General features: G+C 32.9%; 1 protein-coding gene and 1 pseudogene across 3 annotated transcripts in view; one reads left to right on the forward strand and one right to left on the reverse strand.

Annotated features, from left to right (window-relative positions):
* The window catches only part of shn (zinc finger protein schnurri), a 191,641-nt gene that overhangs the window by 6,624 nt on the left and 159,372 nt on the right, over positions 1 to 25,645 (forward strand). The window lies entirely within an intron of this gene.
* LOC142318512 (uncharacterized) lies at positions 4,962 to 7,096 on the reverse strand (annotated as a pseudogene).

Consider the following 25,645-nt stretch of genomic DNA (forward strand, 5'->3'; position numbering starts at 1 on the left):
GTAATAATATTAGACCTATTTTATGTACAACTGAGGTGTCACCGAATTGTTACAACAATGCGAGTACTGTATATTGACATTGGCAGTTAATATAAAGTTAATTATCATTAATTATAATATTGTATATCATCGAGGCACATTGGTATCGTTTAATATAATATTATCAAGCTATTTTGTACATGTTTCGTTGTGTGTGTGTTTGTGCGCGCTCCCTTGCATGTGTGGGCTAGCTAATGTTATCATATTTGTTGGCTGACGGATGTTCGTTAACCCATTACATCATCGCCGTAGTCATTCATTTATTATTTCTTGGAAATTTTACTCATAAACAAAAAAGATCTTCAGGGCAATTTCGACATGAACCCCCCCCCCCCTCTTCATTGCGGTGTAATATATCCTGATAAGATTGAATGTCTGATGGTTTGTACTCTGAGCGAGTACTGTGGTTATACGCATCATATGTTGGTGTGATTATTTATCTATTTCGTATAAATATGTACAAGATATACATATTTATTTATAATCGTATCCTACATCAGTGACATGCTTTGTTCGTAAATTTCCAGGTTTTTAAGTTATACCTTATTTTAAGTTATATCGAACTTAAAAATAAGCTACAAATTTTAGATTAAAACGTGACGTAAAAGAATTTTTACACTTTTTATATATTCGTTTTTAATTTTCATATTTTCAGTGTGAAAAATGTTCGTTGTGATGGATTTATTTTAGTTAGGCCCCACCAAGGATATTCATACAGGAATCAAATATCTGGTATTCTAGGGATTATGTATAACATATACATATACGGGAAGTTTATACGTATAGATAATCACCAGAGATGGCAGAACGATAACCTATATAAAATGATTATGTATTTTAGGACACCTGGCTTTACCCGATACTATCTTATGTTTAGTGGGTTTCTGTTTAGCTACCGGACGGGAATCTCAGTCCCTGAGTCAGTGTACATCATTTCACCTCTTGTACACTTGCTTGTAAAGGTCCCGACATCCTAGCTTAGACCTAACATCTCGACCTCGAAAAACGAGGAAGAATGGATCACGGGTAAGGTTAAGAATGGTGAGAATGCCGAGGAACTGCTGTATGATAATACCGCTCAGAGGGTAGCTCAAGCTCACTCTAGGAAGCAGGTGTCTATTTCTACCGTAATTTCTTGGAAAATAGAGACTTCTATTCACGACCGGAGAAGCTCGTAAACCAATAAAAAATATTCCATTGACGAATTAACTCATGTTACAAAAAACTTTCGTTTGGAAATTGCAGGCGCTTTAGAACGGTATCGATTCGTAAATGAAGAAGGGCTCCCCCGTTTTCGGTACCGTGTGATTTGAAGACGTATCCAGCTGGTCAATAAACCCTAAGCCAATTCCACATATATGTATGTACTACAGAAGAGAGCAAGTTCCGAAGCCCTAGAAGTGAAAATGAAGGGAGAAATCTCCTACATCACAATAAGTATTGTGTTATTTCAGTTTAGAATAAATACGATGATGATTTGTATCCACTTACCTACGCATCAGGCAAGTATACTATTGATATGTTTATTTGTAAATAAAAACAAAATATTAAATTTATAAGATTGCTACCGTGGTACAGTTATTATTTGTTCATGTATGATTCTGTGTGAACAGTGATATTTTTAGAATATTACAATGTTAACACATTGTAATATATTTTAATTAAACTTAACGCATTGTAATATTCTACTCGTAAAAAAAATGCCGGCCTTTGTGCGCGAGTGGTAGCGTTTTGGCCTTTCATCCGGAGGTCCCAGGTTCGAATCCCGGTCAGGCAGGCATGGCATTTTGACACACGCTACAAATCATTCATCTCATCCTCTGAAGCAATACATAACGGTGGTTCCGGAGGTTTAAAAAACAAAAAATAAAATATATATATATATATCACATTGAATAATTCAAATATCAGCATTGAGTTTGGTTAACCTCAATACGTACCAAGAATTATATTGTGGTTATTATTAATGGTAATACGTACCAACCTACCGGGTTGGTCTAGTGGTGAACTCGTCATCGTAAATCAGCTGATTTCGAAGTCGAGAGTTCCAGCGTTCAAGTCCTAGTAAAGCCAGCTATTTTTACACGGACTTGAATACTAGATCGTGGATACCGGTGTTCTTTGGTGGTTGGGTTTCAATTAACCACACATCACAGGTATGGTCGAACTGAGAATGTACAAGACTACACTTCATTCACACTCATACATATCATCCTCATTCATCCTCAGAAGTATTATCTAAAACGGTAGTTACCGGAGGCTAAACAGGAAAAAGAAAGAAAGGATTTGAATACTAAGACCCCGAAATATGGATTTGAATACTAGGGTCGTGGATACCCGTGTTATTTGGTGGTTGGTTTCAATTAACCACAGATTTCAAGGACGGTCGACCTGAGACTGTAAAAGATTACACTTCATTTATATTCATACATATCATCCTCTGAAGTAATACCTTAACAGTGATTCCGGAGGCTAAACAGAAAAAGAAAAAACTAACTAGTCGCCGCCAAGTAACGGCGAGCTTGGAATGGCAACGATTACTACCCAACGTAAAAACATGATCCTCGCTCTTATTATTACCCCTAATTAATAATTGTTGTTCTTTTTTTAACAAATGAATGCAACAATTATAAAATGAAATACAGTCGGCTAATTCTGTACTGTACATTGCAAAATGTAATGACAGATGACAAAATATTATCTATTACTAATTACACCGTAAATATTGCCATAGATGGTTATTATTGTAACTTTAATTACTTATTGGAAAATTTATTATCCGTTTAATTCTTCAACTAGAACGCTCTCCTCACTGTCATCACTATCTTCAATGTAATTGCCACTATTACCACTGTCACTACGTAAAGAGATAATGATAGACTCTGTCAGGGAATCTATTAAAGACTTGGCTTCAATGTTCACCTTTAATTTTTTAACCTTTTTACAGTAAGATTTCCAGTGTTCGTCGCTCATCAAATTCATTTTATTTTCACACAGTTTCTGCATTTCCGACATCTTAAACGTTGTGTTGTGGCTCGCAACATGTCGTTTTACCACCGACCATATCACCTCGATTGGATTTAAATCAGGATGGTAAGGTGGAAGCCGCAGAACTTGATGCTTACTTCTTTCCAATAATTCGTCAAATTGGTATCGTTTTCTGTTACTGTTTTCAACGTAATTAGTTCATACAATTGTAGTTTAACCATTTGAGACCAAAATGATATATGATGTTTCTGTAACCAAACAGTCACGTCTTGTTTCTTGCTTGATGACACTATTTATTGGTAAATTAAAATCTGCACCGCTGTCGTCAGCCGATAATTCTGCCATTGAATGTGATGATGAAACACAGGATTCATCTAAGTATAGGATCGCTCGGTTATATTTCTAAAACCACTGATGCAAATATAATCCTTTTCTGCCTATATCATGTTTTTTAACTAAAAATTTCCTCTCGTTTTCTGATTTCCGCCACTTAAAACTTAATAATTTCAAAATTCTTCTGAATTAGTTTTACTGCCAGTAAAATAATCTCAATTTTCAATTCTTTACAGAGTTTGTTACCTGTAGCCTATCTTTGAGTGAATTCATTCACAGTTCGTCTAACCACACTTATCAAAATCATCTAATCCGGTAACTGGTTTAAAACGTTTCTTTTTTTCGGGGTGATAAACGAACATTCTGCCCTCATGAATCGAAGAAGTTCTACTTTTCCTTTTCTTAGGCTTTGAGTCCTGCAAATGTTTGTGGCATTTGCAGTTCTCTCTTCACACTTCTGTTTAGCGATTAAATGCTTGCAATTTTTAATCTTCCTACAGTTAAAGATTCTTTTTTCATGAAATCATACACGTTGTTTACAATTTCGCGCGCCCACCTTCGAAGTTTTTTACTTTTCTTAACAGACCTAAATTTAGCCATCACTATTCGCATGTGAACGAACTACTTTAAAAAGTTTGAACCGTACACCAAGATAAAACCTTTTTACAAAATATCGCATCGTACATTGATTGACTATGATAAAAAATACACGACAGTCGTCAAAAGAACCAAGAACCGTACCGAGAGGAAGAACCACAAAAATTTACTTTATATATATGTAGCAAAGCAAAAGAGAAACAAAAAAATAATAATTGTTTTGTATTTGAAACATAATTTCACTTTCATAACTGTAAACGCACAAAGATACATTGCTTCGAAAAATAACAGTTACATCATGCTTATGCTACATAGAGATGACTAATCTTGGTGTGCCAATGTTTTAGAGAACAGTAGAGTATAGCAGTGACGTGTGTGGTGATCATCCAAGCTCGCCCTTACACGGCGGCTACTGTAAAGGACCTCACTGAGCGGAACTGCACTACAGCGGCGCGGCGTGGCACGACGCGACCAAATATTTATATGAAATCGTATGAGATAGAACGCACTACGCGGCAGCGAACTGCGAAGCAAAGGTGGCCAAATGAGCGCGCGTGCCACTTCGCATAGTTCCGTTGCCGCTAGTGCGAAATAGCAAGTGGCGCGAACTGCAAGTCATTCAAATGATAATTACATGATTATAATTATTATATAATGAATATGATTATATTATTATTATTATTATCATTAGTTATATGACATTCAAAATGAACATTATATGAATAGTACTAGAAAAAACAACTTTGGAAAGAAATTGCAAAGGAAATGGGAGTAAAGGATAAGTAAATTTTATATATTTTCTAAGTAGGTACAAGATATTTATTTTTTGTCAAACATAACGTACAAATACATACAAATTACTTTTTTTGTGAAGCGAACGATTAGGTATTAATTTTTTTTACGACTACATACTTATTATTACATTTTTTAAATACTCATTTTCTCTTTGACGACATCCTCGTTTACCATGTCGTTTTCCCAGACCAAACTACCTTGAAGGGAATTGAAATAATCTTTGAATCTATCCCGGTATCTGTGTAGCATTATTTAAAAAATTGCCTTCTATACAAGGAAGATCTCGTAATTGTATCTCTTCAGGGTCTTCATTATCAAACAAGCTGTATTGTGTCTGAGAAAATTGTGCAAGACATAAGTGGCAAGAATCATGTTGTCTACATGTTCCGGTCTGAGACAAATCTTACGATAGTAAATTCTAAATTTTTGGCACAATATGCCAAAAGCGTTTTCTGAAACTCTTCGGGCTCTGTTATGTGTGTAAAAGTATACTTTTTTGGATTGGTCATATAATTGTGTCGCAGAATAAGGTCCCATAAAATATGTTTTTAAGGAGAAAGCTTCGTCTCCAACAGTCACGTGAGATAGTCTCGTTCCTGGTAATTCTGTTGGGCCTGATAATTCTGTATATTCAAAGTATTTGTTTCCGGTCTTACTGCTGAATCTGACCGTAAAAGATCCCTGCATCGCTATTGTTTCCAAGAGCAAGATCACATATATAAATTTGTAATCTGAATCTACTAAAGCGAGTAGCACAATAGAAAAAAAAAACTTCTTGTAATTAAGATATAGCGAGCCGCTTTTTGTGGGAGAAAATCTCTGTGGGCTTCCCATCTAGTGCACCAATACAGTTGGGTTAATTCTATTTTTTAGAAAATTCTTTTTCAATTTTCTTCCATATCTCATCATCTGGTATGGGCATTACTACCTTGGATAACACTCTTCTCACAATGCTGTACATGTGTGTATGACTTCTTATACGGTTGTATATCCCAAACGAAAAGATTCTGCGGTAGTCTTAAATGAATCGCCAGGAGCAAGGAACCTAAAAGAATCAGAATCAAAAATTAATAAATATTTTATTTCCAGATATTGTCTGCAAAGAGAAATGGAAAGATTTGAGAGACGGCTATCATAGAAATGTAAAACGAAGCAAATACAAGAGTGGATATGGTGCTACTAAAAATAAAAAATGGAAACTTGAGTCAAATGAAGTTCTTACGATCGTATCTTCAGGAGAGAGCAACAAATAATAATATTGAAGACGCTGAATCAATTACAAATGATAATATTACCAACGGCAAGTCTCTTCCCGATCTAATGGCAATTTCTCCTGAACCAGTAAACTCACCCCTATCTTTTTCATCGGCAACATCATTGATGTTCAGAAATATTACTGCGAGGAAAAATAACCAAACACAACAGCTATCAGTAGTCAGTGTTCTATAGAATTATTTGGATTCACGGCCAGCTACAACTATACCGACAACAACGGAAACTGGAGACCCAATACATTCCTTTTTCAGAGCTATGGCTGACTCTGTCATAGCCTTGCCTCCAGCAGTTCAAGGCAAAAAATAAAATTTATGCTATAGTATCAGATTTAGAATACGAGAATATACTGAGGAACTCGACATTATCCTCAGGACAAGCTGAAACAGTAACAAAGGAAACAACTCCATCTACATCTAATGATTTAAATAAATAATTTCTCGAACAAATTCCATCTACATCTGACTTAAATAAGCAGTTTCTCAAAACCCAAAATACACCAATATCACGATCTCAGTATTAGAGTCCAGCAAGTTCAGATTGCTTCTGATAATCTTCAACTCAAATTCGAAATATTTCTGATACAGCCACCTATGACTATCCTGGGGAACGGAAGACAAATGTCAAACTATTCCTGAGGTAAATTCGAATAAACAAACCACATATATCATAAACTCGGATGGTTTTCTACTGCTGCTAATACTTACCTATGATGCAGAATAATCAGTGCGTATGTAATAAATAAAAAATACTTACCTAATAGTCACCATGAGTCTTTCTTCCACGCTTATCTATTTTCGGAATAGTGTATCCAGTTTTCCTATATGAAACCGCACAGTTTATACTAATTCCCTGAATTTATTTTGAGACATTCTAAAGTACGTATGAAATCTCTTCAGAGCATTTTTAAGCCGTGGCAAAAGTGTGTAATATTCTCCTTCTTCATATCATGAATTCGAAATGTTACGCAGCCACATTTTTCGCCTATTTCTTACTTGATTTTGCTCCAACCTTTCTTCTTCCTCACATAACAAAAAGGAATTATTATCACATCCATGTCACTTTTGTCCATTTTGGTCGAAGGTTTCCAAACGACTTACATATAAAATTTGCTACGTATTGTAGCAATTTATCGCCTCTGTAGTTCAAGTGCGGTATACTAATAAAGCCGCGTGGTGCCACGCCGCGCCGCTGCAGTGCAATTTCGCTCAATGTGGTCTTAACTAAAAATCACATTTCTGCCAATTATACAGAGCTTGATCTCCAGTAATATAGTGTTAAGTGTTCTCCTTGTAAAGATAATAGTCGTGTGGTGTACGTACTTCTTGAAATGACTATTATTATGGGAAGATGCACTAAAATTTAATTTTATCATATTGTCCCTATCGGTCAAAGTTAATCCCGCTAGTCAGATGCTGATCTCGCCCTAAACATTGTGTATGGTAGCAGTGTTTCATTCTGTCTCCGTTTGGTTTTTTCATCACGTATTCATGCTTTATTTGTGTAACATAAAGCAAAATAATTTTTTTTTTTCTGTTATGTTTTTAAAGCGTAAGCAAATTCAGCGTAATATAAATTCAGTGCGATTAAATAAATTAATCAATTACGAGTATTATAGGATAGGCCTGTACTGTTATTTATCGTTTACTAACTCTTTTTACTATAATACGATCAACTAACTCTTTTTACTATAATACGAGTATGTTATAATTATCAATGTATTATTGTGCGCTACAATGATTCACTTACTACAATGTCGTCATTCATCGTAACAAACAATCTATACAGCAGTCTGGTAACGAGATTTTATTCCTTCACTATTCCATTTTATATACAGTATTTATGAAATAAAAGCTGATCATATACGTTTTTACCGCTAATGTTATCGTTCAACTGCCGTTATCAGTTGTATTCTGTTTTGTTGGAATTAATCAAAAATGAAAAATACGGGATTGATTCAGAACACGAGCATTTCGTACACTGTATCACATCATTATTATTATTACACAAGCTTTATTATTTTTAATAATAATGGCTGTAACTGGATTTTTTACAAAAAAAATTAACGGAGGCTGTGTATGAAAATCAGAAGCACACTCTTGCGGGTTCAACCGTCAAATGACATCAATGCTCTTTGGTGATCGTTCGTAAACGAACGACGACTTCAAAGTTTCCTTGTAGCCCTATCAGATTCTAATCAAGCCACATGCTGCCCGTTTAACCTGAATTGTGTTATTACAATCACCTGCCTACCATCGAGTGCGATCACTCGCAACCTCTCGGTGATACGAACCTGACGAAATTGCGACATTTGTCAACTCGGTAAGCCACAGGCTATCCTCCTGCTACCTGCATATCGTAGACAGCGGAACAAGATTTAGAGCGTTCATCCACCGGCATTCTGTGTTACCAGCAAACATAATTTTTCCGTGTTACGTATTATTCTCATTATCCTTTGTTCTACAATTACTGTGTGGGAAGAAACAAAAAAAATTGTTTTTTAACAGACCTTTTGAGAATTTTATTTTAAAAAATTACGGTTCAAAAAAGAGTGAATATTAAATCGCTTAATTTTATTAATTTATTAAATTATACTTTTTTCTGTTTCTTTAATTTTTTGTCTAAATATTAGCATGTTAAGCAGCAAAGAGCATTTTAAGTAAAGCTATAAAAATTTTTTCGCAATCAATATTTATAAGTACCATAATTATTCTTCAGGTTATTTACAACTATGAAACACCTTCATATTATATCCACTGTAAATTGATCGTAATTATCAATATTTATTTAATGTTGTGACTGATAAACGGTTGTACTTGATGGTGGTTTTTAATTTCGTTCACAACTCCATTACAAACTTCCAACACTTATAATTTATTTTAAAATCATCATAATCAAATTTTGTTTTAAAATACCATTAAAAATGGTATCTTTTATTCTACACAATGAAACCATTGCACTTTTCAGAGAAATTTCATTATAAGAAAAAAATACGTCATTAAAACGATGTAAGTGTGTGTATATAATGTATGTGCGTACGTGTTACAGCATTCGTTGCTGTTTAGAAATTATTAAATCGAGTTGAAAGTTACAGTGCCTTGAAGTAAGCTTTAATAAATTTTTATATTTTTACTTCTACCTATTTTTGTCTTGAAAGTTTTAAAATTTGTCATTTTTATACAAAAAAAAACCTTTTTCTTAATCCAATAATAATTAAAGCATTGAATCAACAATAGAAGTTTGTTTTGTTTTGTGGCGAGCACGTACACCGAATTGGTCTATTAATTAACTCATCGTAGCAAATCAATTGATTTCGAAGTCGAGAGTTCTAAGGTTCAAATCCTATTAAAGGCTGACTTTTGTACTATTAAAGATTTTTATACTGATTTGATTACTAGTTCATGGATACCGGTGTTCTTTGGTGGTTGGGTTTCAATTAACGACACATCTCAGGAATGGTCGTTCTTGAGACTGCACAACTCTTCATTTACATTCATACATATCATCCTCATTCATCCTCTGAAGTAAAAACTTACGGTGGTTCCGGAGGCTAAACAGAAAAAGAAAGAAAAAAGACTATAGTGATTTGCTTACCGAAATATTAATGTACAAATATTAGAGCATTCTTCGGTGTAGATTGATTGCAGTAATATCCGGACTATCAATATTGAAGTCTTCATGCTTGCTGTCAGTCAGTTTTTCCCGTTGGCCCACCAATATCAAAGTTATCAATATCAGTTGCTCATCAAAGTTATCAAAGCGTAAACAGATAGATAAGCAGTAGTTCTGCCTGGGATGCCTGAAGTAATGTTGACTGCTAATGTCACAGTAAAGGGATAGTATATCGCGATAAGTCGTCATAGATAGCAAGAAACCAGTCGCAATCGATCCCTACATGCGCTTTAATTGAGGTTTCTAAACTTTGATGTATGATACCTTTAGTGTGTTCTTGATGTGAGGTTCAAATCTGTTACGCAATTACTGATTTATGCTAATTGAACTGCTTATTATTATAATGTAGATTTATTTATGATAATACGATTTGTTGGTAATTAATGCCAATGATTTTTTACGTATGAAGTTTTAATAAAATTGTTGATTATATTTTATTATTCTTTAAATAATACTGAATTTTATTTCTAAAATTGAATGAATCTTTTGTAAACTGGGGTAACTACCGTCATTTCAGACCTCCTTTGGTGTTCTCTGTTGATGTTAAATAATCATACATCATTCATTACTTGTTAAACTAATCTTATTCGGATAACTGATTTCTGTAGTACTATAGACCTGCTGTTAAGAATGAGCACGATCTAGAAAGAAATATTTACTTCAGGGTTAATTATTCAGTAGTAAGTTATGCTAAAAATACGACTCTTTACTATCAGCTATACTCCAGTGCGTCAGGCTGAACGAGCTACGAGCTTATAGTTCAGTTAAATATGCCATATCTTCCGTGAGTTGTCGAAGCTGTTTCTTTAGGACTGTGTACCTATTTTCAGGCGGCTGTAATTTCTGAAAGAAAAGCAATTTTTTCCATTTTTATCTTAGCTAGTCAACTGAAAATTGTTGATCATTCATGTTCTCCTTCCATCTGGGCAAAAGTGTCCGATCTACTATTGGATTGATGGGTGAAATAGACGCCCACTGTCTGGAGGTGGACCTACTGATTTGAAGAATTTTAGTCGGGTTATTTGTTTCGTACTGACATAACCTCCGACAGTAAATCATCCTTTTAAATCGATCACTATATTTCCTTATTTTAAATTCCTTCTTCCTTATTTTTGGTTCTTTGAGTGTCGGTCATATCCTGCTAAATATATGAGGAGGAAGCCAGAACATATTAATTTTCTCCTGCAGGAGAAAATTAAAACGAGTGATTGGTATGATTTAGTGATGGGGGCTCCCTGATGACCGGCCCGGAGACCGAACGATAAGATTTTGAAAACTGGAGTGCCTATCGGGTAAAGACAAGCCTCACTAATACAAATACTGTACGTCAAACAGTGAGGAGGTGGTTACGATTTCTTTGAAGCCTGTTATTTTTAATTCGCGAATTAAAAATAGTAGAGTACAGAAACACTGCATTCAAACAGTTGATGGGAATGTATGTATTCAACAGGAATCTATATTTACAGTTTTAACTTAAGTTTTTCCACTACTTTCTTTTATTGTACTTTTTACATTACACTGATAAGATTATTTCTGCTGAGTCGTTCTACTGGAACAAAGTTATGTACTAAACTGTAAAAGCTAAACAAAAAGTAATCTTAACATTCTAAATGAGTAATGTGTCAAAAAAAATAAAAATAAAAAAAACAATGAAGTAGGCTATATGTATTGTAATGAACTGAAATTTATATTGACTTTTCTTGGTTTTTAAAAGCGTTTTTTTAACTCGCTTTAGGCATAATCATATCTTGCAACTGCTACATCTTTTGATCTATCGTATGAAAATCATTGAAATTTGGTACACGTATGTAACTTCGATGACAATACAGCACTACGATGTCGGAATTTGATATGAACCACGCCCCCACGTGCTACCCCTACGCTAAATTCATGCATTTAGTTGAACATTTTCATTTTTCATGAACTATCGTATGAAAATGATTGAAATTTGGTACACGTATGTAACTCGATGTGTAAAAATAAATATTTTTTTTTTTTTTTAGTCTTAAAAAAATAATAAAAAAAAACAAAAAAAATTACATTATTTATTAGATATTTATATAATTTATTATTTACTTTTCACTGCATTTTTATATTTGTTAATATATTATATATATATTTTTAAATTCTCAATTTGATTTAATTCTTATTTTTTACTTTTTAGAGGGTTTTTCTAATTTGTTTCCTTTTTTTATTAATGTTAATATTAATATTAGTTAAATAAAAGCTTTTTTAAAAATAATTTTTTATATGTAATCAAATATATTTCTGTATTTTTTTTATAATTATGATAATAATAATAGTAATATTAAATGTCAATAATAAACAAATATTAATCATAGTAATCACAACCACAACAATAATAATAATTTTAAATGTCAATAATAAACAAATATAAATCATAGTAATCACAACCACAACAACAACAATAATAATAATAATAATAATAATAAATCTCAATTATAATAATAAAAAACAATGATTACATATAAAACAAAATTTAAAGTAATCGTCAGGATTTATTCACAGGTAGGTAAATAATGAAAATCAGAATTCAGTCCCACTGACAAAAGACATTAGCATGACCACTAGTCTTGTACTAAAACAATAGTGCAATAGATAAGACAAGTGTGAAGTTCTTTCACTGTTCACAATTAAAACTACCCTAACAGTCTATGAATGAAATTTAGTACATTACCTCTTCACTTTTAGTCTTACAGTAATTCACCGAACCATTTCTTGTCTTCATGTACTGTCTACACTGGAATTACTTGTGACGCCATCTTAATCGCATAGAATTTGATTCACACTAGAAATTTGATCCTTTGGTGATCTCGCAGAATATTCTCGCTGACTGTTATCTCGCAGAACTCACATCCCGCAGACTGACATCAAACGTCTCGCTAAGACTGATTGGCAGAATTAATTTCAGCTGGTCTTCTCCGGAGTATTTATACTCCTATCTTCTTTACCTATGGGATCGGACCCAACTCAAAGCGTGAGAATGATCATCCGCCGCCCGAACTCTTCCCATGAAATTCCAAACCTTGGTCCGGTAATTCTCCTCACGGAACAAAAATTTGTTTTGGTGTATGTCACTGGGCAATATTACAAAAGACGATTGTTAAACGAACCTTTACTAAAAGGAGTTCTTTTAACCCCTTTCTGCATTCCTTTCATTATTATATTTTCTACTTAATTGATAGGAATCCATTACTCAGGTCTGTTATACCGGTCTTGTTACAATATTGATTCAAAGTTCTATGAATGTCACGTATAAGACGCTTCATACGGTTGAAAAATAAATATTTGTTTCAACTTTAATGAAGGTGCAAAAAAATTGTGGAACTTATAAAAAAAGTTTCCCTTTCTTTTTTTCGCAGTGTCATATTTGTTAGTGCATGGTGTGTCATATTTTGATCTCTTATTCTTTTAAGTTAATGGAAATAATATTACGATGTTTTAGAAGCACATTGTTTTTCTCACTAGTTTTAGAATTTTTATTTTGTCTATTTTGTATTTATATCATACTTACTAAGATATTAATCTGTTTTAAGTTTTATGGCAGTGTATAAATACATTATTGATGTAGAATAAGAATTATTTCTGGCGCAATTTTGTATTTTTATGGTATAAGGATAAGTTTACTGTTATTATTATACTGTTATTTCTTGCGCGTTCAGTCTGTAAAACTGTCTGTCGTTAATCAGTTACTTATTATCTAAATTCTTTTGCTGGAGTTCTAAAGTAAGTGGGGGTTATAACTAACGAATGCAAGTAGTACGTACATAAATTTATATATTTTATATATTTGTAGACAGACAATTCGACTTTTATATTAACATTTATTTCTCTTTTTCCTTACATTCAATTCCACGAATCGTTAGTTAAACCTGTGTGTCGATGAGTAGTTTGCTGTTGTGGTCACGTGATTCTTCTTGGAATTAATTGTAAGCTCCGAGTATGATGATGTGTCTACTTTCCAAGTAACCGGTTATTACAGCTGCGACTACAAAACGAGCACTGCCACCGACATACTGCATTTATATGCCCTCATAACATAACTTAAAATTTTTTTGTATTTCGAAAGAATGAATTACCAGTTAATTGCTTTTAGTGTTATTCACATGGAGGGACGTAAATCTTATATGTACGAACTTTAAAAACAATCATTTCACCTGACTCAGCTTAGTAATTAATTGTTTAATATAATTCCTCTTTCTTTCTTGGAATTACTGTTTGTTAGCCTTCATTATTGTTGTGGATTTTACTGTTGCTTATTTATTTTCCCTCGTTTACTACGTTAACAATTCAGATTTTAAAATATACATAAGCGTACATCAAGGTTAGTGTGTGAATGCATGAGTTCCCTCCTTATCATCGTGAAATTCTACACAAATTCAAGAAAAAATATGTAATATATAGAAAAAAAAATACCATTTTACATCTTTGGGGAAGCAAAATACTATTGAAATCAATCTTACTGGATACAGCTACTAATTATTAAATTTAAATGATGGATAATTAATATTACGGACTGTATAACTATCACTATTTACATCTGTATGAATTCAATACATCTCATACGTAATTTATATAAAAATTTCCACACACATGCGTGTTCAAAAATACAAAATGTTCGATCATATAACTCGCTCCAATCTGAGACTACAGGACTACACTCATACATATCATCCTCTGAAGTAATACCTGAACGGTAATTCCTGGAGGCTAAACAAGAAAAAAAGAAAAAAGATTTATTTCCGTTTTATATATTTAAACTCGGATAGATTTATAAAAAAGCCCTTCGCAAGAACTAAAACGACGAGAAATTTGCGTCTAGACAAACGTAAGAAAAAGGACTCCGAGAAACAACGTTTAGAACCTTCTACATTTTTAAACATTCTTCCATTAATATTATCTGAAATTAACTTACTAAGTAGTCACTAGAAGAATTTCCTCAACAAAAATAAAATAGAGAGAAATCAGTGCGTACGGCTGTGAGAAAAATCACGTCTAATTGAAACCCATCTCCTGCTTTGAAAAAGCATCTCCTGCTTTAAAAAAGGATAAGTTATTTATCAGTTTTAAATTTTTTCTACGAAACGTTAAACAATTGAAGCATGATTACGTACATTAAAATTCGAACAATATTTTTATTTAGCCTTTTATTTTTGTTTAGACTGATGAACGATGTAAGCAACACATAAAAACCAAAGGTTTCATACAGAAATAGATTTTCATGTTTCACGCATGGACTTAAGAATTTTAAAGAAAATTATATTTGTTGTTCTTTATGGCAGTGAAACAGAAAATACGAAAATCTGAAATACAGAGAAGATCGCTTTTCTAAATAGTAAGATTATGTTAAATATTTAAATTGAGTTGAGAATGTTCGAAAAACAAAAAAAAAAAAAAATACAGAATATTTTCGACGAATTAGAAAAAAGAAGCATATGAGGCAAATTTTCTCCAAAAGAGCTCGGTCGTTGATAAAATATTAAAGCATCAAGGATTAGTGAATTTTGTGATTAAAGGAAACATAGAAGGTAAAACGTGCGGGAGGAAACTACAATTTGTATATCTAAATAAATAATTAAACATTTAGAATGCTGCAATTATGATCAGGTTAAACTATTAGATCGGAATAGAAAGAAAGATGAAAATGAGTCAACTTTAAATTTATTGATGGAAAAACGGTTCAATTAGTTATTTCTATTTGTTTTTTTGTTTTATTATTATTATTATTTTTAATATCCATTGATTTATCTTGGTAACTGCTGACTGAAGACAAGATAATTTTCGTTTCCTAAGAGAAATTTTGCAGAACGTCAAACGGAAGATCGTGTTATTATGTGGTTAAGTTTGATCGTTTCTTTATAAATACATCTAATTCATGAAGTTGAAGCAGTCGATAAAACTATTTTTATCTCACCGCAGTAAAATTTTTATTTGTTTTTATGCGTTTGTTAACCACATTTGAATCTTTTTTTTTTTATTACCAATTATTTCACCCTTATTTTACTTTCGATTTCCATGGTTTGTGCTAGCAGATAATAAATTAGTATGTTAAAATATTTGATAATGTATTTAGATTTCTGGACAGGGAAATTTAGAGTTATTATTTCAGGGTGGCATTGATGATATAAGAGGTAAATTTGTGGATATACTTATTGCTGATTGCACTTACAGTAAAGCCAAAAGTTAAATTTATGGTTAATAATTTTTTGTCGTTGGCTGTGTCACTTCTATAGAAATCCAGCACATTAAAGTAAGGTTAAAGATGTCAGAGTTTCTTCATCACTTCGAACCAATTACTCGTATGTTTTGCCAATAGTTGCTGTTCCTCCTCCAAATCCTCCCCGAGTGCCGTTTTCTTATTGGGTTTTAATTACGGCACATTTTTGTCTGGAAGTCGGTGTTGTAACGAGCTACAGGAATACACAATACAGAATTAAGAGACACAGTAGCATGTGGACCTCGAATAAGCAAGCTATATTAGATATCTGTATCTTCCAGAGTATGGTATGAATCCAAACAAACTTATAGGTGTGGTTGCACCTTTTACTAGTATATCCTTATACCGTACTGATATTTAGCAACATACCGTTTTTATTCTTAGTTAAAACTAAAAACTAATGTGGGGTGTTCTTTTGATTTTTATCTATGGATGTCTATGGATGACATTTAACCCTGAACGTTTTAAAGTAAATGTAATCTGGCGGGTGTGAATTCTCAACTCAGTTGTGGAAATTTGACAGTTATACAGAACAATGTTATGTCGCATAAATTCTTATTAATCTTTTTAATTTTTTCGCATTTAAACTCTCTCTTTAACAAGTTTTGCATTTAACAGATTTCGAATTTGTTGGTATTTGTATTTTCTATGCAGTAGAGTTGGAATGCGAGTCGCCGTAAGTACTAGTTTGGTTGTGGTCACTTTATTAGAAACGGGTGGTGGAATGGATTATATCAATAGTAAAAACATAGTTGTAAATATGAATCATAACATTCCAGTTTCTCGTCGCCAGTTCGGATTAATTATGGTCTGCCTATCTATATTTATACTCGTATATATTAACTGACGACATATCTTTGTTAGTTATTCACATTGTATTTTTTGCCCGTGTTTAATTTTTTTAGTTTATTGCAGCGTACTTTTTTTCAGTTTATTGTGCTTACATGCACGGAAACTATTTTTAAATTTTGTGTTTAAATTTTTATTTTTGTCTACATGTCATATATCTTTTATGTTAATGCCACTTAGATAACTAGGCCAATTATTTCATTTTTTCGGTGTCATCATCAACAGTCGAACCGATTTTTCTTGCAGGATAAATTTTAAATTTGAATTTTACTTGGAATGGAATGCAAAGTTGGCAGGAGTCTATTACTCCCTACTTTATCGCAGAACCTGGACAGAGTCCCTTGCTGCTGGATCTTTCTAATCGGGCTTGTTTTTAAAAGGGTTATTTTTTAATCTCGGATCTAATTTTTCAAGTTTTGTCTATTATTATTTTAGTGAATTTAAGACGGATTTAATTGCATTCCAATCCGTTGTTAAACCAGCGTTATCGAACCCATTTCATGGGCCGACCGCGGAAGGCTAGGCTTATAAAGCCTGTCCTCCCGACGTAATTCCCCTTCAGACCGTCCACTGAAGTCCTTTCGGTGCTAACTCTTTAATAGGCTAGCAGGAATACGCCACAACGGGGCACTAGCTATAAGGAGGGAGCAATGTGTCCCCTTTTCCGGAGGAGTCGCAATTGCTGGGTTATTTTATCTTACTGTAAGTTTAACTTACAGATGGTGATACCTATTCGCGATCGCGGTTTTGGGGCGGCGATTTTCTGGAAAGAAGTAAACAGTAATTATTCTTTCCACGTAATTTATTAACCTTCAGACACGCGTGTGTCTGAGAAGGGGTTGGGGGGACCGCGTGGCTGCAGTGAAGAAACCATTTGTTTTTGTGGTGGCTGTTGGCATCTGCAACAAAAAAAGAAGCAGAACACCTACACGAGAAAAAAAAAAAAAAAAAAAAAATTTAATTTTTACTTTCCTTTCGACTGGCAGGATGAGACGGCACGACGCGTCGTTCCACATCCACGTTTCTCCCATTTCTGAAACTAGAGAAACAGAACAAAACACACGCGAGAAAAAAAAAAAAAAAAAAAAAAAAAAAAAAAAAAAAAAAAAAAAAGAATTTTACTTGAACTGTAGATGAAAACTTTTTTTTTTATCTTATTTTATCTGGTTGTATTTCACAAAAGTAAATAAATAGTAATAAAATATGGGAAGCTGTCTTATTTGGAAAACTTTTAAGATATTGGTTGGGTTAGGTGTTCTTACTGCAGAAGAAATTTTATTTTTGATCGGGTAAGATATCGGAGAAAACCAGTTGTGGGTGTGTATGAGATGACATGACGTGTAAAAATAAAATTCATAAACGAATTTTATAAATATATTTTTTTCAATATTCTGGCTGACCGAGTCTCTATAAGACTCGGTCAGCCAGAATTGAAACAACCTCATTTACTTGTCATATACGTCATCCTCATCTCATTGGGCCGAAGGGGTTGCTTATTGTTCACTAGTTGAATAGATTGCAACGTATATATTAGGAAAATAATAAAAAATAATATTCTGGCTGAGGCCATTAATTATCTTTTGTTGTATTTATTTATTGAATTTTTGAGTGCTTGCTAACCTGGCTAATAATTTATAGCCATGCCGTAAGGTGGTAAAATTAGATTTAATGAAATTTAAATTTTGTAATAAATAGCAAATATATCGTAGGAACTCGCACTACAGATTGAGCTAACCAAAGAGTAAAGAGTGATATAAGTTAACAAAAATTAGTTCGACGTAAACATGTTCGAACATATTTCAAATAGATACAAAAGTAATGTATTAATAATTAACCGAGCGACGCGAGATTTTGTTTAAATTTGATCTTTTGGCATTTCTTTTCTTGTAATACAGTTACGGTGAAACGGGTTTTTAGATTTTTTGAAATCTTTACTGTGAGGCTCCTTACGACGTGTATGTAACGATAAAGGTTTTTCATTTTTAAATGGAAGTCATTATCTCTCTTAGGCAGGGCACAAGGAAATGATCGGTGGAAAGGAAGCTTGTCACCTGGCTGCAGTTGCTGAGAATCGGACACGTGGTCTTTTCTACTGATGATACAGCTTTGGCACCCATCTTTGGGTAGTACGAGCAGCACCTATCAGCGTTAGATAGTGTTAGCGTATGGCTAAAACTTACAAAATGAATTACGCTCGAAAATTCCATTAAGTAGTTTATTAATTCAGTTTCATTATAGAGCTCAGTTGTTGAATCCAGTAAGAAAATGCGAGATCTACTGTTCATAGAACTAACTACTTTTTACTGTTCCTGAGCTGTAAGGAATAAACGAAAGCGGCTGCTTATGATGTTCGATGGTTATTTTTCTGGGAAGGAATAACGAATGAGACCCATCTATTTTATAATGTCTAACGTTAAAAAAATAAAATAAAGAAACAAGCATTAAATTGAGATTCAATTTCATCGTATAATAATTTTATTGAAAAGTATTTACTATTCCAATTAGCAGCACGAATAGCGGGCTACACAGCACACAGAACAGGCGAACCCGGGTGAAGTAGCTGGTTATATTTAACACCTGTAAATGTTCTGTACATAGCTATAGTTTTTTTTTAACGGACAAGTTAGAACATAACAATCGGAGTATAGCGCGTGCTACAGTACGCCATAAGTTAAGTTTCGCGACCTTGTACAGTTATATATAATATTTACGCACTCACTCACAGACACATACACTGAATCTCATTTACATTTTTTTATGGTGTGTTGTTTCTTAGTAATACGAATTTAAACCTACGGAGAGTGGTAGTGTGACGTCAGTTCGACTGTATTAAAGGTTAAATTGCTGATAATTATACTGATAGCTATTATAATATTCTTTTTATATAACTAATTGAATTGGATCTATTGTGATATTATTTGTCCGGTTGAAATCATATCTAATTCTGTTACTGCTTGTTATTTAAGCGAGTATTAAAAAATCCCGTTCGTATATGGAAGTAATACTTATGTTATTCTTAATTATTGTAGCGTTATTTATTTATTTATTTTTTGAGTTTCATTTAAAAGAAAATGCTTTTTAAAAAAGAGAATTTCACGCTAACTATGGAAATGCAGAAACCGAAGTAAAGCTCGGGAGACTAACGTCTTTGCAAGACTGATATTTGTAATTCTTTCGGGTTCTGTAACGAAGTTTCAAAAACTATTTCAGTAAATGATTATCGTTTAAAATTTTTTTTACTTAATTTCTATGACTTTACTCAGAGAACTTTTCCGATAACTTTTGGTACTGAAAAGTACAGGGTGTCCATAAAGTCTTTCCATGATTACAGAAATTTATTACAAAAAACCTATTACAGTTACAGCAGTGAAGCTTGTGGCAAAAGAAAGAAAAATTATCAAGTTTTTTTTACCATACCAATAAAATTCAATATTTGCGCCTTTTGTCGCTCGTAGAATGTCCAACTGATAATCAATTTCACCATTTCTGTGTGTTGGTCAACATTTCTTCGGTAACACTAGCAACAGCTTCAGCTATTCTCTGTCTCAGTATGCTCTATCAGGCACTGTTGTTGCACAGACTCCGTCTTTAACATTACCTCAGAGGAAAAAGTCTAAGGGAGTTATATCTAGTGAACGTGTGGACCAGGGAGTGGGATCGTTGCGCCCAATCCAGCTGTCATGAATTGATTCATTCAGTAAATCTCGAATTAGTAATCCCTATTGTGGTGGTGCGCCATCCTGCTGAAAAACCACCCTAGGTTGCAAGTCATTTAGTTGAGGTATAGCATAGTGTTGTAGCATATCCAGGTAAATGATAGCTGTTATTGATTGCTCAATGAAAAAGAAGGGACCGATGATTCTATTGTGCGTCAAACCGCACCACACATTCACTTGGGGAATCTCTAATTTTTTCCCTGGTAAAGTACGGATTTTCTGAGCCCCATATTCTCACATTATGCCTGTTTACTTTCCATGAGGTATGGGAAGCAGCCTCGTCTGAAAAACAAACGCTGCAGTTACTCATTGTCGTTATCAATTTGTAGCAAAATCTCGGTCGTAAAGGCAGCACAACGAGGGACGTCATTTGGCTGTAGATGTTGCAGTATCTGAACTTATATGCGTGCAACGTTAGTTTCTTGTGTAAAATTTTGTGTCCTGTTGACCGGGGAATCTCGACTGCATTTCACTCTTCTTAAACTTTGTCCATATTCCCTTCTAAAATTTCGCTGCACAGTAATCGGTGATTTCTACTCGTGATACCACAACACACATGTCGCTTTCTCCTGGATGGATGCCATTTCATAAAAAATTGATCACAATATCCTCTACTTTGCCTCTAACTGCAACAAACCAATATAAAAAAAAACTTGATAATCTTTTCTTTCTTTTGCCACAAACCGCACAGCTGTAAATGTAATAGTTTTTTGTAATCATGGAAAGACTTTATGGATACTATGTATTATAAAATTACTTTTACCCTCCCCCACATTTTTTCTTTTTTGGGGGTCCCTGGCACATGAAACGTCGAAAAATTAAAAAAATACCATACTCCATTTTTTGTTTGATTACTATACTTCTTTTTTTCGCAGCATAGCTCTAGAGCTATGATGCCAGAAATGCAAAAGGGAAAAAGAAAAGCTTCGGTAATTTGAAATGTGCCCTTGAAGAAGGGTGATATGAGAAAATTATAGGAATATACTAAGTGAAAATTAAGACGTAATCGATAAAGAGTATGAAAATAGAAACTCGATCAAAATAGGAAAGTTAACCGGCTAGAAAATACGAGAGAAAAAGCTTGATTACACCATTGCTAGGAAGATCAGTAGAAAATGCGAATGCGAAAATGATAAAGATGAGAGATGATCGATTAAATGAATCTATCGGGAACTGAAAATTTTAGGGTGGAATGTAGGAAGAGAATGGCAAGTCGGACACGGTGTAAGTAACCTACCTTAGTGGTGAAGTTATTTATACGGTTTAAAAAGTCATTGGATAACCTTTTAAACATTTGTATAAATACTTTGTTTAATTTACATTGAGGACGATAAGATTTTAATTATCTTAATAAAAGGTTCTGAGATATGGTTGTACACATTTGTAGTTGAAAATCTTCCACGAATTTCTCGGAGCTAAATTAAACCTGTGTATATTGCATTATACCTCTAATAAATTCTCATGTTTATATTTTCACTGAATTCAGGGTACTTGTCTTTACTATTTCATAGAATTTTTATTATCGTTATTCCAGTGCAATCTCTTGTAGAAAGGTATTTACGCTACATCATTTTACTTTCTCGTGAATTAATATTTTATCGCTGTTTCCTGAATTTAAAAACGATAATACCTTTACTAATAAACCTAAACTATAGCCAGTTTGTCTAAGTTACGTAAAGTAAATAAAATAGAAAGACCTATTTAATTTTAATTTAAAAACGATACTGGAGTATTCTTTTTTTACAGATTCCATTATACAAATATTAGCTAATATATGACAGCAAGTGAATTCCTATTAATCAGATAAAGATCTGTCTTGGGGCTGACAAAATTCCTTTAATCGACGTAGTACTTAAGACTGTAATTAGATAAACAACCTTTTTAAATAAAACAAAAGAAATTTTACTTTTTTCATTACAATTTTTATTTTGTAATCATTTAAATTTGACTATTCAAAGATTCTTTTCTAAAACTTTATTTTTTTCCTTTATAATCCGGTAAAAAATAACAAAGATTTTCTTAGTTTTACGCTGTGAATGTAAATGATTTGAGATATGACTAAATTTAAAATATCTTTCGGTGTTTGCGTAGGAATTTATTGAAGTACTACTAAATTATAAGTTACCGTTTATACAAAGTGCGGTAGAAACTCGTCTCCTCAAGTTGCACTGATAAATCTCATTTTGTCGGGCAGGCTGAACTTTATTATAATTATTAATCTGATTTACTCACTGTAGCAGTACTTAATTGTAATTAATTCTGGGTAGATTCCGTGTATAACCAATTTTGTGGTAAAATTAAACGTAAACTTTTCAAGAGGAATACATTATTATTATTACTTTCTACTATTTTATTTCATTTTTGTTTGATTCAACTCAAACGTCAATTCATTTACACGATAAATCGGTCTTGTAAGTATTTAAACGCGACATGAGTAAGTGATGTATGCGTAGTTCTTTGAAATAAAATGGAGTACTTCATTTTATACGAATTTGTGGGTTGGCAGCATTGATACTGTTAACTGTTTAGTAATTATAAAGATAACTTCTTATCTGTGTTCGGCAAACGCAACTTAATCTTATTATTCTTAAATGCTGTTTATTCCGATATTTTTATTACCCTTACTGTTATCATTATCATTACTATTATTATTATTATTATTCTGGTGATAGAATTATTTTGCCGTTAGCATCCTATTACCGATACTTATTTGTAAAAATTGTTTCTTTTCAATAACTGCGCGCGCAACCGATTTTATGTAAGCTCTTGATATGTTCGGTAATTATTAATTATATTCTTTATTCATACTTGTTAGGTAATAACTATAAATTATTATCACGACGAAACTTTATTCAACGTAGTAGTTTATAAATAATAATAACCCATGACTTACTTGATAAATTGGTAAATTTATTGTTGGAAACGGGTTGGGAAAAACCAGAAACAATGAATTGTTAGTAGCCATCAAGAATGTTTAGTAGCCATCAAAACTTGATGGCTACTAAAAATGACTAAATTTCTATTCATAGATTATATATTTTTTTTTAAATCTGCTTCTTGTAGGATAATGTTATTTACTTGATCTGTAAAATATTATCTTAAGGTTGTAGGTGGTGGTGATGATAGAATTTGTAGAGTTAGGTGCGAGGTCTTTGATCTTCCGCGTGTAGGCATTTAGCTTAGTTTCTGAGGGCTACGTGGTTGAGTTACGTGTGTGATGTCTTCTTTGAAGAGAAACTTGACTAGGGCGGAATTTACCGATGTGGATGTCTTTCGGGGCATCTGCATCGGTGGCATCTCGCAAGGCCGGACTGATGACTGTGGAATGTGATGAGTTTGAGGGCAAGAAGATGTCCTCCGATTAAGCCATTCAAGGTAGGAACGGAGGGGCTGGTGTAGCGATTAGACAGGCTGCGTGGCGGGTTTTCTTCTCCCTCGGGGGAGAATTGAGATGAAAAATATTATCAGTTTTTCTTGTAAAAAAAAATTGTCTTATAATTTTCATAAAAAATTACTCCCTTTCTCGAAAGAAGATTTTTATAATCCAAAAAATTTCAAAGAACTAGAGGTTGTTAATGTTTTGACAAAGATTTTTATCAGTATTTTGATTAACAGAGTGTTTACGCGGTCAGAAGGTAACGATCTGTTTTCGGGGGATTTACATTTGGTGATGGCATACAGGCGCTTCATTAAAACCCAAAACCATTTTTTCGGTGTTATATACATAAAATAACTATATGCACCCTTTTTATGACTTAGAAGTGGCATTTGATTCAGTTAGTCATTAAACAAGTATGATTGTGGTTATCTTTATTTGGTGTCAGTTCAACAAAAAAAATAATTCAAAAGCTGACAACAAAGTTGTAATACTTTCCTGGAATTGGTTATTTATTTTTTTATAGTGAAAAAATAATGATATATGAAAATACAAAAAAAAAAAAAAAAAATTGGATCAGTTGCACTACTACTATGCCTAAGAGGACATAAAAAAATCGGTTAAAAATATATAAAAATAAAAAGATAGCTTGTTTCGATTTTTGGAGAAAGGGGATTTGGGAGCAAAATTTTTAAGTGGTAAGACAAGCATGCACACATATATTGAGCTTAATATAAAGTGCGGTTATAGATATACACCTGTCTGAACAAAATTTCATCAAAATCGGTTTTAATCAAAAACTATTAAGTTTCAAACACGCCAACACACGTACATAAGTACGTACGCACTAAAATTACCCCCACTTTTTTGTATTTTTGGAGTCCCTTGGTCATGAAATGTCGAGAAATGAAAAAAAAATCATACCCCTTTTTTGACTGATTATCTTACTTTCCTTGCAGCATAGCTCTAGATATATGATGCCAGGAAAGTAAAAATAAGTATGATCAGGAAAATCTAATCAGAGAATAAAAGTAATGAAATGGTTAGAATTGATATTATTAAAGGATTTATTATAGGCGACATTATTACTTTATTTATGTATATTGAACAATATTTTAGAGGTAAAGGTCACCATCGTACTCTTGTATCTGTTGAACGATGTAAACAACATAATGATGTCTATATATATATGTGGATAATGTCATTTTGGCTGATAGTGCAATAAATAAAAAATTAAAAAATGCTCCAAACATTAGAGAACTACTATACCAGAATTTAGAATAAAAAATGAATGTAAGATAAACAAAAGCAGTTTTGTCAAGGGTATCAAAGGTTAAGTTAACGGTTTTTTTTTGTTTTTTTTTTACTAATGTAAAAACGGTATTCGTAGTTATTACTATTACCTAGAAGTTCAGTTCACTCATCGGGATTATTTGAGGCAGACATCTTATTACTAAACTAAGTCATTAGAAAATAAAATGCGATTGATTATATAATGCTCTAATGTTGTCCATAATATTCTATTTTTATAAAATCAGAATTCTTTTTTGAAGTTGTATTATCAAATTAGTTAAACAGTTTTTCTATAAATACTTGCCTTTTTTTGTTCAGATGCCTGCATAGCCAGTTACACTGGTAATGAGACAAATTCATTTATAACTTTCTGTACTTACAGAGGATTAAATTGGTTCTCAAGAACTGGTAGCAAGTCAGAATCGCTACTCTAAACACTGTCTTTAGGGTTACTTATAACAGTTAACGAATAAAAGT

Source organism: Lycorma delicatula, chromosome 1, assembly GCF_047948215.1.
Source record: "Lycorma delicatula isolate Av1 chromosome 1, ASM4794821v1, whole genome shotgun sequence".
NCBI lineage: Eukaryota > Metazoa > Arthropoda > Insecta > Hemiptera > Fulgoridae > Lycorma > Lycorma delicatula.